The sequence below is a fragment of the Felis catus genome, chromosome B2 (genome assembly GCF_018350175.1).
Source record: "Felis catus isolate Fca126 chromosome B2, F.catus_Fca126_mat1.0, whole genome shotgun sequence".
In the NCBI taxonomy this organism is placed as follows: Eukaryota; Metazoa; Chordata; class Mammalia; order Carnivora; family Felidae; genus Felis; species Felis catus.
This window is the reverse complement of record NC_058372.1, coordinates 112,608,942-112,622,725: the sequence shown is the minus strand read 5'-3', so window position 1 is coordinate 112,622,725 and position 13,784 is coordinate 112,608,942. Positions and strand designations below refer to the sequence as shown.

The 13,784-nt window shown below is 41.1% G+C and overlaps 1 long non-coding RNA gene across 1 annotated transcript; it reads left to right on the top strand.

Annotated features, from left to right (window-relative positions):
* Positions 1 to 202: 202 nt before the first annotated feature.
* Positions 203 to 13,300, top strand: LOC123385716. The gene is made up of 3 exons (XR_006598679.1): positions 203 to 616; positions 7,830 to 7,908; positions 12,059 to 13,300. It is a non-coding gene; the product is annotated as an uncharacterized LOC123385716 (long non-coding RNA).
* Positions 13,301 to 13,784: the final 484 nt, after the last annotated feature.

Below are 13,784 nucleotides of genomic sequence, written 5' to 3'. Positions count from 1 at the left end.
ATGTTTTATACTTCTTTCTGCTGGTTTAAATCCTGATTAAATTTAAATTTAAATCCTGATTAAATTTAAATTTAAATCCTGATTAAATTTAAATTTAAATCCTGATTAAATTTAAATTTAAATTTAATTGAGCCTCTTGCTCAAACCCAAATTTCTGGGAATGGGCCATCTCAGTTGTGAGTGGCACCTGTCTCTTCAGAACAACTCTCCTGGGTCCAATGTGTGTCACTCATCCAGCTTCTGCAGCCCTCGTAGCACTGTTCCATCGCATGTCTGTGCTTTGGCTCACAACAATACTGCAGTCATGTGAAGATGGAAATTGGGTTTTCTCTGCTCCGAATACCTCTTAGGCCCAAAACAATGGCTTAACGGTCAATAACCCAGCCTGCTGCTCTTATTTCCATTAGTTTTCCAGGTAAAGATCATGGGACAGATCCTAGTATGTCTTCATAATCTACATGCCTGGCATATCACATGAACTTCCTATTTATTGGCCTTGGCAGGTGCTCTTCTAGTTTTGGACCCCAGCGGTGAGTAGGAAGGCCATGTCATCCTGCCCTAGCAGTGAGGAGCACTGGAGCAGAGGAGGAAGAATTCTAATGCAGACGTGTTCCAGGTAAGGGATAACCAGGCTTTGAATCAATTTAGCAGTTGCAGGGAGAGAAGGAGAAATGAATTCATGAGTCTTTTCAAATGTTTTAGTCAAAGACTTGGTGAGGGGCAGCTGAAAAATGACTCCGGGACTGAGGTATAAGAAACAGCAACACAGGGGTGTCTGGGTGGCTCTGTCAGTTAAGTGTCTGACTTTAGCTCAGGTCATGATCTCACGGTTCGTGGGTTGGAGACTTGTACCAGGTTCTGAGCTGACAGCTTCAGATTCTGTGTCTCCCTCTTTCTGCCCGACTCCAGCTCACTCTCTCTCTCTCTCTCAAAAATAAGTAAACATTAAAAAAAAGTTTTAAATTAAAAAAAAAAAACAAAAAAAGAAAGAAAGAGCAGGACAATCACAGGTTATTCTGTTTTAGTTAGGTTTGATGTATGATTATGATACAGTTCTAAAATCTTATGTATCCTTCAACACACAGCTCAAATCCTACCTCCCTCTGAAGCTACCTACAGTTACCTCAGTCATTGGTGATTTCCCCCTTCTAGCCCACTTCCTTGAACTTCAAGCTCTTGTTCTCTCACAGGACAATGCATTGGGTTGTATCTGCACGTGTACAAGCTATGCTTTGTCTCCTCCCCTCATGGAGGGTTTCCTGAGGGCTGGTTATACCTCTACTTAAGGTTGTGTTGTGGTTAAAACCTGGGCTCCTGAATTTGTATCCCAGGCAAATCTTTTCATAGATTTCTGTCCTTGGAAAAACTGGCCAAAGTCTGTTTTTTCATCTGTAAGTTGAAGCAACAACCACACCTACTTCATAGGGTAGGATTGTAAGGAACACGCGAGAAATGCATGTAAATCCAGCAACACCCAGCACAGGGCGCTCAAATAGTGGGCACTCAAGTAAACATTTCTTGAAAAAAATTGAATACATAAATCAATGAATGAATGTCACCAAGGCACCTCAGAGATGGAATGTTATATGGGACAAGACTGGGGGTCACAAAGGCAGAGGATGGCATCAGGGATGGCCAGAGGTCACAGCTCTTAAATTCCCAGCCTTGGCTTCCTACCATGCAATGATTCTGCAGATTTTATTTGGTTTCCTTTGTTTTAAGTTTTACTATGTTCCAAAGTCATCTTGAGCCTTTTGGGGGCTGCTTTGAGGAAGACCACCCCAGGGTTTTATAACACAGCTCTATTCTCTGTACTTTTCCTCTTCCAGCATTTGAGGGGAGCCTTGCATCAATTTGGCTTTTTATGCATACTTCACCTTCTGCAGATAGCCAATGGGGCATTATAAATCTAAAGTATATTTAATGCTTTATTGTCAAAGCCATGACTTGAATTTTTCCAAAGGCAATTTCTCATCATTATAAGACATTAACATCCTTTTATTCATGAAACATTTTCACAACCTTTATTATTTGTAAGTTCGAAAGAATACTGTTTTCTTCAGCAGACCCTAAGCCTCTTGTACGAGTTTTGTTTAAGTAAACTTTGAAGATTCTTTATGTCTCTTCAACATGATCTCAAGTTCATAAATGAGATTATCTCAGGCAGAAGAAGGAATTGGAACTTAGAACAAGCTCAGGAGATTCTTACAACTTATTCAATAGCCTAAAAGATCCCTGGTGTCTGCAATGTGTTTTTGTAAAATACCTGAGAGCTTGCAGCACAGAAAAGTCCAGGTGCACCCCACCTTTCCTTCCCTGTTTCTCAATTAAAACAACAAGCAACTGATAAGGAAATTTGCACAAAACCATGCACACAAAGTGCTCACTTCCTTTTGGTGTGATGTGACTAGGTATGACCAAGTGAATCAGCAAAGAGGGAGGGCTGTAATCCATCCCTTTGGCAAAGGTTTTAAAGAGAAACTAAGCATGTCTTTTAATTCTCTTGGCTGAACATGACAAAAGCACATACTGTGATTTTGCTCTCAAATGTTGGACAAAGGAGGGATGCGGTTCCATCGTGTCTGGCGGGGCCCTCTGTTTGGCATCGTGGTAATTTACTGGGATCTTTGTCTCTACGTGCGGGATGCCTCATACCACCCTGGTTCCCACCAGAGTCAGTGGTCTGTTTCCTCTTTGTCTTCCTTCTGAACTACCACTGCACGACTTCCACCTCCCCAAATGTGCTGTCTTGCATTATTCAACTAAAAAGATGCTTTACCAGCACCAGCGCCCTCAGATGTGGTTCGTTCAAATAGCAATCTACCAGCAGCTGAACAGTAACTGGCATCCATCAGCCTCTGACGAGCGAGCAGGCTGAGAGAGACAAGACTGCTTCAGGCTTGAACAAACAACAATAAAACATGTGCAGATTCCAAAAGAACACACACCAAATCTAATAAAGACTTGGTGCCACAAGAGGCTGTGTTGTGGATGATGCTGGGGTTCTTTTGTTTTCCTCCTGGATCTTCTTGGATAGGTTTGTTTCTGAGAGCCATGGTCCCAAATCTACACTCCCCATGATAGTGAGTAGACTCGCCTTTAATTGTGCTTGGATCTGGGTCGCTTAGAGCCACTAAGGGGCTTGTTTTAGAGTATTGATCAAATGAAGCCAAGGTTGTGAGCTCCAGCCGACAACGTTGTTAGCCGCAGTGTCCCCCAGCCACCCCACAAATGCCTGGGGTTGGCCACAGGGACATTGGGTTAAGGATTCTGGTGAAGTTTCCATGCTGCAGTGCCTGGAGAAGAGCCTTAAAATCCATGCTTCACTGGTGGTAGCTAAAAAACTTCATTAAAACTAAGTAGTAGTGGTACCTTCAGAGTATAGAATAACTGCATTACAGAGTGCAGAGAAGAGGGAGAATTTGAGGGCACGAAACAGGCTTCACCGAGAAGGGGATATTTGAGCTGGGCCTGGAGAAAGGCAAGATAGCATCCTTGCCCTGTGGAGACAGAAAACAGAGCATGAGGCCAAAGACTGAGGCATGAAATACTGCAGCACATTCAGGTTTTTCTAGAGGTATTCACATTTTTTTTTTTTCTTTTTAATATAAAAGTGGAAGGGCGCCTGGGTGGCTCAGTCAGTTAAGTGTCTGACTTTGACTCAGGTCACTATCTCATGGTTCATGAGTTCGAGCCCGCCTCAGGCTCTGGGATGACAGCTCAGAGCCTGGAACCTGCTTCAGATTCTGTGTCCCCCTCTCTCTCTCTCTGCCCCTCCCCTGCTTGCACTCTGTCTCTCTGTCAAAAATAAATATTAAATTTTTTTTAATAAATAAAATATAAAAGTGGGAACAACAAATCTCAAGCAATGCAGTAAAGAAAATTGTTCTGTTTCAGACAGTTTTTGGAGGCAAGGGGAGGTTTAGCTATTTGGGAATAAGAAGGGTGGGTTAGCCCTGAAAGTCTGGGCAAGCTCTTTCTAATTTCACATGTTTACTTTTTGGTTTCTGAACTCTCAGATACTCTCAAATACTATCTTTTTTTTTTTTTTTAAGTTAATTTATTTATTTTGAGAGAGGGAGAGAGAGACAGTGAGAGCAGGGGAGGGGCAGAGAGAGAGGGAGTGAGAGAATCCCAGGCAGCTTCTGTGCTGTCAACGCAGAGCCCAACACGTGGGGCTTGATCTGATCTCACAAACCTTGAGATCAGGACCTGATCAAAATCAAAGAGTCAGAGTCGGATACTTAATGAACTGAGCCACCCAGATGCCCCTAATTCTAACTTTCTAAATGCATGGTTGTCATGGAGTGGGGGCAGGAAGGAGGACATAGGAGAGAGCAAGCCCTGGGGTTCCACTGAGCTGTAAGGCACCTCTCCTTTGAAAGATTCTCTGATGCTGGGGGAGGGAGGCAGGAGCAGGCAGCTTCTTTTCTCTTCTCTAGCAATGAGCCTGCAGCAACTGTGGTGGTTCCTTCCCACAGCAGGCTGAGCGCTGCCCACAGCAGCCCTCGCCCCTGATTTCCCACGCTGTGCAAGCCCAGCACACTGGGCTGTTCACTTAAATGTGCCCGAGGTCTCTGGAGGGAAGAGAAGGAGGCAAAGGGACATAAACCACAGTCCCGGGAACTGCACAAGGCCCGCCACTTGTGTCAGAATGTGCCTGAATTGTTATTCAGCAGGTATATTGAGTTAGAGGGGTATTGTGTGAGAAAGGGTTTCCGGAGTGGATTTCTTGACCTTTTCAGTAGGAGGGAAGGAGGCAAAGAAGAGTGAAGGCTCCATATGGTCATCAGCAAATGTCAGTTTTTCATCTTGCTTGTCTGTGTGAATCTGGTTTCCTGTCCTTGACCCTAAATTACTTGATCCTGTCAGGAGGCAGCTGCTCCAGTAAAGCCCTGTGCTGCTCAGCAGACGCCCAGGGTGGGGGTGGGGGGCGGGGCCAGGAGGTGGCCGCCCTGACTCCAATTTAGGCTGTCGTGGGTGAGCGGTGGCAGCAAGAGGTCCTGTGAAAATCGTCTGGGCTGCCTCCGCTGGCTGGCCTCCAATAAGAAGTGCTCACAGGCCTGTTCTCAGGCGGCCTTGTTCCAGAGGGTCTAACTGGGAACACAAAATGCCCTGCCTTTCTTCTTCTTTTTCTTTTTCTTTTCTTTTTTTTTTTTTTTTTTTTTTTTACCAACCTCAAAGAGATCCTTTTATGGACAGACCCGTGCCTGCCTCTTTTTTAAAAATTCCTGTTGAGAAGCTGACCTCCCCTGACCTGGGTGAGGCAACAGGTGACCCCCTTGAAGAGTGGGTGGGTTGTCAATGCGGCTCTGTCTCTGGGGTCTCAGCTGAACTGCAGACAAATAAAGCTTTCAGCCTGAAAGGACACAGGCATTGCCTCGGGACATGCCCTTGAATTGGGGTGGTGCGGCAGGGCAGTGGGACTCTTGGCCTCACAAAGAAGTTGTGGCTGGTCCTACAGCTTCGGAAACTCACTAGGTTTTAGGCGATCACATTGGCGAACCGGAGAGCGGGATGTGTAACTACATTTTGGGAAAAGTTCCTTGGGTTTTTATCCAGACATACATGATGCATTCGGCTTAAAAACTTACCCCCTCAAGTACTTGTGTGGATAGTTGTGAAGAGATTCTGAATTAGGTCAGGACTTTGAACATCACTGGTTAGATATGAAATGATGGACTAAGTTAAAGGGATTTTTCCTAAAGACTGATGTCTGCGATTTTTCAAATCTCTAAGAAAGTATTAACTTGATGTTATTAATTTATTAAGCCACAATTAATCATTATAACATGAACTGAAATGCAGTTCAAAACTGGCTTCAGCTACCACTCAAATGTCAGCAACTTAATGTACAGATCTTCTTAGGAAAAGACAAACAGAGCAGGATCCATATAACTGAAAGGCAAATATTCAGTTATTTTTGGTACAAATGCATTTGATTCAAGTTTAAATGGCCTTTATTGGCCATGTATTTAGAACTCTATATTTATTTTATGTTTGGAGTGATAAAAAGGAGGGAAACTACAAAAAGGCAAGTGTTTTTTCTTTGTGTTATTGAGAGACTTGGTGCCTGGGTAGTTCAGTTGGTTGAACGGCTAACTCTTGGTTTCTGCTCAGGTCACGATTTCACAGTTCGTGGGTTCAAACCCTGAGTCAGGCTCTGTGCTGACAGTGTGGAATCTCTTGGGATTTTCCCTCTCTCTCTCTCTCTCTCTCTCTCCCTACCCCTCCCCCATTCTCTCTTTCTCTCTTTCTCTCAAGGTACATAAATAATCTTAAAAAAAAAAAAGACTTGGAATAAAACAATCACTCGTCCCTTTGGGGTATTTGTATTCTACTTTATTTTATTTTTTATTATAGTCTCATCATATATATATTATATATCGTTATAACATATAAATCTGTAAATATATATAATATGTATTATATATATTTAGCATGCATTTAGCATGCATTAGCATTAGCATTAAGCATTCATAGTGTCTTGCATTAAATTCATCTTTTCCAATTTGGTGTCTTAAAGCCAGGAGAAAACACAGCAACTATCACAAGTGATCTACAAGGTCTGGGGAGAAAACAGAAAAGGTGCTGCACAGAGTCCTCATAGACTACAGAACTTAGGCATGTATTATTTCATGTGATCCACGACTAACATAGAAAGTACTGTGACTTTGGGACTTGGATCAAACCCAGAGCCAGTCAGAACCAAGTCAAGCCTCAGTCATATGACTCCTCCCTCCTCTTGGGCTCTTTTACCCATTGGTAGGAAGTCTAAAGAAAATCATCGGCAACTCAAATAAAAACAACAACAACAACAACAACAAAAACCACAAAAAACAATTTACTGAGAGATCTCACAGTGCTTGCTTGCATCAGAAGAACTGAGCCCTGGTCTGAGTGGCTGGTCGGCTAAAGTCATTCACTAATGTATTTCTCAGTACCTGCATTTGTGAAATGAGGATACTTAAAAACACAAGAATACTTAAAACACATATTCCACAGCTATGTCTCAGGATTAATATAATAAGGATATTTATTTACATAGAGATCATTCTTTACTGTTTACAAAATTCTTTTACACAGGAAAGAGCTCTGAAAGGAAGACTACAATTGCAAGTGATTGCTTTGCTTCTTTTCCTAGAAACTCCATTTTCCCAACAGCAAAAAAGATGGTTCATATTTGTCTCAAATATTTAACAGGAGTTTAGAAATTTACTGATTGTCACTTGGATGATCTTTTCTGAACTAAAGAGATGCTGATTTAGAAAAACATCTACTGGGGCGCTTGGGTGGCTCAATCGGTTGAGCTGTTGAGTGTCAGACTCTTATTTTGGCTTATGTCTTGATCTCAGGGTTCATGGGTTCCGGAGTCAGGCTCTGCAGTGAAGGTACGGAGCCTGCTTGGGAATCTCTGTCTCTGCCCCTCCTCCCTCCCCTGAGTGCACACACTCTGTCTCTCAAAATAAATAAATAAACTTAGAAAACATCTACTGAGCATCATTATCTGCTGAGTATTGTGTTAGAAGTAGAAAAGGTGAGCAAAACTGGACCCTTTCTCTCAAAGAACTTACAGTCTAGATGGGGAAACAGACTTGAAAAATAAAATAAGGTCTACTTTAACAAGTACTAGAAAAGAAAATGAAATAGAACCTTAAGTTTAGGGAAGCCAGGGGAAGCTGTTGAAGCTGTTCCAGGTAAGCAATGAAGACAGACAAGGGAGTAGAGATGGAGAGAAAAGGTTGGAGATTCAAAAATCTTTCCAAGGTAGATGAGACTGTCAGTATTTGAAAGAAGGGACTATTTGGTACTTGTTTTTGTATCCCCAGCATGAAGCACATACCTGGGACATAGAAGATGCTCAGTAACAATGGGAAATCCTAGCTTTACTTTGAGAGAGGCAATCTGGTAAGTTATATGCCTTTGAACAAAAAGTTTCTTTATTTTATTATGGCTTAAATTCTAAGAATTAATATTTACCCTTGGTAGGTATGTGTGTGTGACGGGGGGGGGGGGGGGGGGGGGGTAGGGAGGAGGAGAGAAAGCCATCTAACCAACATCCACTAAGCAATTAGAAAGTTGAGAGGCATTCACATAATCTACTTAGAGATGGAAATCTCAAGAGAGTCAGGACTTGACTTTGCCCCCATGCTGGTCTGTCCTACAGAAGCCCAGAGACATCATTCTGGACTAATTCAACCTTGGAGAACCAAGAAGGAAACTTCATTCTGAAGCAAGGATAGGGGGTTACCAAAAACAGAGGGAATACTGGAGGAAGTACAGACTCTGAGGACAGTGAGCCTAGGGTTGGGGGAACAAGGCAACCATTTGGAGAATTCAGCTCCAAGGAGGATATAAGGAACTTTACAAAAGGTTTAAAGCTTTCCTTTTAAACCATGGATACATGCAAATTTAATTTTGTCCCTCCTAAGCTGAAATTCTCTTTAGTAATCTCAGAGTTTCAGATCTTCTTCATCCCCTTGTTTCTTCTAGGGTATTTATTACTTATTACCAGTTGTTGGTTTTTTTTTTTTTAATGTTTTATTTGTTTTTTAACTATCTCCCACCCAGACTATAAGCGCTAAGAAAGAATGTCTTTTTACCATCATATTTCTAGACTCTAACTTAGGTGGTATTTGATAAATATTTATTGATAGTGGGGAATGGACTGCTACTCTCCTATTTTATTCTATTTTCTGTAACTGATATTTTCATTGCTCAAACATTTGTTGAGGGTGTATTTTCCATGTGGATTGAGGTCCTTGATGGGTATAGGAATAAAAAGATGAATGTGCATGCTTCCTGAATTAAATGAGGCCTCAAGAGGACAAACAGTAGCAGATACATAATAAGGCAATGCACAGAAGAAGAGGTCTCTACCTCTGTCAAAATGAGTCAAGGAAGGTTTTACCAAAAAAAAAGGATATATTGGAATTGGACCTTGAAGGCAACTTAGGTGTCTGCGAGATGGACACAGAGAGGGAATCACACAACCACAACCTAGTGAGTTGTGTTTGGAACCTGATGGTTAAAGCATAAAATAAGCATGTAAGCTTGGTAGGAAGTGAGGTTGGACAGACGTGCAGGAGCTGGTAAATGAAGAATTTGCCTACCATCATAAAGACCTTGGGGTGTAACCCCAATTAATGAAGTACCTTTGAAGCAGTTAAGGCCTGTGGAGATATAGGATTAGCTCAACCAATTAGGAAGTCATGGTAACAGCCCAAACAAGAAACTGTAAGGGCCCAAACTAAGGCAATGAATACACATAAAACAATATAACATATACTTAGGAATAAACACCCATATAATTTTGTAACTATTTTTGTCAGGGTTCAGTTGCAGAGAACAAATCCACTATGGCCAGTTAAAGCAGAAAGGTTTTTTTGTTTTATATTTTAAACAGAATATAAATGGTTTGTGGAATGTTTGGAAGGGTTAAAGATTTAGATTCTAGCTTGAACTTCCAGAAATAATTCTCATTGTCACAGCAGAATTAGGCTGCCGAGGGAATTGTTTCTCTTGCTCTGATTATAAATATCATGTGATGATTTTGGAATTTGCTAGAACAACCATGTTATCTGTTTAATGTGCACCAGCAAAATGTATGCCTAGTGGCCTGCTTCTCTTCCTTCTAAATTCAACTTTGAATCAAGCCTCACACAAGTGCATCTGAATCACCATCAGATCTAGCTTCAAGGGCTTCTGGGAAATGTCATTGTTTAGTTTTTAAGCCTTTTTAGTATGGGAAGAAACAGTAAAAGGAGATTGGAATAGATATTGAGCAAGCAAAGATCCACAATTATATTCACCACAGAGGACAATTAAATGCAGAGGGGAAGAGTACAGTTTAAAAGTGATTCTCTTGCTCAGTTTAGCTAACTGAGACACCGATAACTGAGCCAGAAATTAGAGGAATGAGAAAAGCAGCTTTCACAGTCAGTTTTGGACATGCTGAGTTTAAGATACCTTTAGGCCATGCAGGTGGAGATTCTCAGTGGGCAGTTGGATAGACTGGAAAATTACAAATTTGGAGGTCATTTTTTCATAAGCAATAGATAGAATTAGGGAGTGAAATAAGATCATGCAAACAGATCATCATAGTAAAAAGAAAAAGGAGTCAATGACTGTACCTGAATAAGATAAGAAACAGTTAAGCAGGTTTACTAGCTGGGAGGATAGATCCAGCAGGGGAATAGTGAGGATGCAGGAGAACAGAGGGGACTCCATGAAGCAAAATTCTAGAAGAGATAGTGGGTTGGACAGAATAATATGAAGATGTCCTGTCCTAATTTCTGGAACTTGTGAACAAGTTACCTTACATGGAAAAAGGGACTTTGCAGATGTGATTAAGAGTCTTGAGAGTAAGGAAATTATCTTTAATTATCTAGATTGGCATGATGTAATCACAAGCATCCCTATAAGACAGAGGCAAGAGACCCAATGTGAATAGTGGGAGATTTGATGATGGAAACAAGAGGTTGATGCTGTGAGAGAGGAGTCATAAACCAAGGGGGTGCAGTTGGTCTCTAGATGTTGAAATAGACAAGGAAATGGATTCTCCCCCAGAGCCTCCTGAAGGAACCAACCCTGCCAAAATCTGACTTTAGCCTGTGAAATTGATTTCAGACCTTTACTTCCAGAAATGTAAGAGAACAAATTTGTGTTGTTTTAGGGCCCCGAATTTATGGTGATTTCTTACAGCAGCAATAGAAAATGAATGCAGGCAGTAACAGCTGAATCAAAAAGCAAATGTAAGGATTGGCTCTAGGAAGGCAAGAGAAGAAATATCTTTTACAGAGAGAGAAGGAGAGCAAGTAAAGATAGGATGGGGTGAGGATACGTTTGCAGGTACGTGGTGCGTGTGTACATGTATGTATTGTACCTAGAGCAGGGCAGGGATGGAGGTAGGGAAAATGAGTTTCTTGAAGGAAAGTGGAATGATGTAGTATGGCCTCTCTTTTTTTTAATGAAATTATAAGACTACTTTCTGACAGAAAATAGCAGCATGGCAAGAATTAAGAGGAAAGTAATGAGGAATAGAAATACCAAGGGAAATTAGAGTAAGATGAGAGTATTTCCAAGCAGCATTTGGATGTTAATGTGAATGTGAATACTCTCATCCTTTATAGTTGAGCAATTTTCTTCATCAGTTTTCTGTAGTCGCAGAAGAGTCAAATTGCTGGATTGAGGCAAGATTTAGAATACGTAGGTAGAGGGTGGTAAACAGTCTAGAAATTGGGGTACTGGTGAAAGTAGTTGAAGTGATTACAATGGAGTTTTGCCTAGGCAGACATTGAACAGTAGGAACCAACTGAGTAAAAAAAAAAAATGTCATGGGAACTGAAGTTCCAGTAAATTAAGGGAACATCTGGTATACCAGCAGTATGAGAGTGAAATAGGTGGATGTAAAGGAAGCTATGAAATTTGACAGGAAAGCCCAAAATAAAGAGCAAGGAGATATTATGAAAGACATTGTTGGGGCTTACTTAACAGCCAAGGGATGAAATCACCATTGTCTAAGCCAGTGGTTCTCAAACAAAAAAGAAGAATTTAGCATGAAGTTGGGGAACTTTAATTAAGGCAAAATAGGCATTTTATGAAATGGCTGAGGATGCTCATGAACCTCCCCTGCCTTTCCCCACCCCTGCCCCTTGCCCCAAATTCTTTCATTTTAGTGCCTAAAGGGAACTTCAGCTCAATATAGCCACGATTCCTATAGGTTCCAAAAGGCCAAATTCTATCATTGAGCTTCTGTGCCTGCTCCTCCCCCAATCCCATAGCCTTGTTCCTTCTCCTACACACAATTTTCAGAGTCAACGAGAAGGTTTTTTTTTTCTCCTTCGTGACTTCCTTGATAGTTCTGACTTGAAGAAGTATGTTCTATATATGAACATCTAACACAACTTAGTTGTGTCTTCATCACAGATTGTCATTTGCTACTCCTTGATGGTTCTCTATCTATAAATCTTGTTTCACATTAGCAGTGTGAAAACATTATTCTCTTCAAGCCTTCTACATTATTAACTCCTTATTTTTTTTTTATTCTTCATTTCAGAGAGAAGATTAAAGATATCAGTTGGAAAATTCCTCACATTTCTCCCTTCCTCCTCACAGTCCTCTTTCATGCCTTCTCATCAAGGAGGAGGAGGTGCCTCCCCAAGTGTCAGACAAATAGCCTCTTCTGGTGTCTGGTTCTCTTCAATTATTTCCTGAGCATCTGACTGTTCCAGCACTGGGCCAGCCACTAAGTAGAGAATTATGAACCATACAAATGCGATTCCTATCCTCAAAGAGGTGAGAAGCTAGCAGAGAGCAGGCATTTGTAATCACAAATAGATGAGTATTAAGTCACACAGGAATTCTCTTCTCCAGCCTTCTTGGAAACTGCCACTGATTAACCCCTACGGTCTTCCTTATGTCTCCAAGCTTTCGTTTGCTACACCATCCCTAGAGTCAGCCTTTATATTTGCTATCTCATCTTAAAAGTAAGATGAAATTTCCTTTTTCCCATATTTCCCTCCAAATACAGTCCTACATTGTCCTCTATTCCACAGTAAAATTTCTAGAAAAAGTTGTTTATCATCACTATATTTTTCTCCTTACTTCCCCCTGCACTTTGGCTTCTGAAACACTTCCTTACCTCTAACCACCAGATTCCAGGAGCCTCTCTCACCAAAAGCAATGACTTTCACATTGGTGAACCCAATGCATACTTTTTAGTTCTTGTTTGTTCTCTTGGCAGCATTTAATGTTCCGTGTCAGTTTTTGTTTTTCCAAATCCTCTTTGTTTGCTCCAGACACTCCACAATCTCCTTGCTTCCTCACCTCTTTGGCTACTTTTATTTCTATTTCCTTTGCAGTTTCCCCTTCAGCTATTAGACCAATAAGATTCAGTTCTCCCCTCTTTTTTTACTTAATATTGTCCACCTTGGCAATTTCTTCCATCCCTAAGCCTTAAAGTGGCATCTCCAGATGAATGTTCCACTTTGTACTCTGGCTCAAATCTCTTCTCTGAATTTCAGACTAGACATACCTAACAGAACTTGTACAATTTCCCTGGGAACATTTCTCAGAATCTTTGACCAGGTTAGTCCTTTACAGTGTGTTCCCATATCATGTATTTTTCTATCTACTTTGTTGTGATTTTATTATCTGTCCTGTCCCAGAATGTACTCTGTGAGGGCAGGAATCACAGAAGTGTATCTGTCTTATTCATCATTGTATTTGCAATGTCCAGCAAACTGGTTTGTATTTACTATTTATTGGAAGTCTGAATTGATAAATATAACGATTTTAATATGGGGCGCCTGGGTGGCTCAGTTGGTTAAGTGTCCGACTTTGGCTCAGGTCATGACCTCATAGTTTATGAGTTCAAGCCCTGAATTGGGCTCTGTGCTGACAGCTCAGAGCCTGGAGCCTGCTTCAGACTCTGTGTCTGTGTCTCCCTCTGTGTCTCCCTCTCTCTCTGTCCCTCCCCCACTCACACTCTTTTTCTGTCTCTCTCTCTCTCAAAAATAAATAAACATTAAAAAATTAATTTAAGCTATTGTAGTTCTTATTTGTCTAAAAGGGCACAAAAAGTAGTGTGCCTTTCATCTCTTGCAATGTGATAGTCCTTTGATGACAAATACTTTGGGGAAAACAAGAAAAACAAATTACTAGAAAAGTGAAGCCAGCAATAACAAAAAAGACATACAAAATGTGAGTCCCAATTTTTCATTACTACATTCCACAGACTTGATATTACTCTGTGGGATACTATAAAGTTTTCTAAGTGCTTA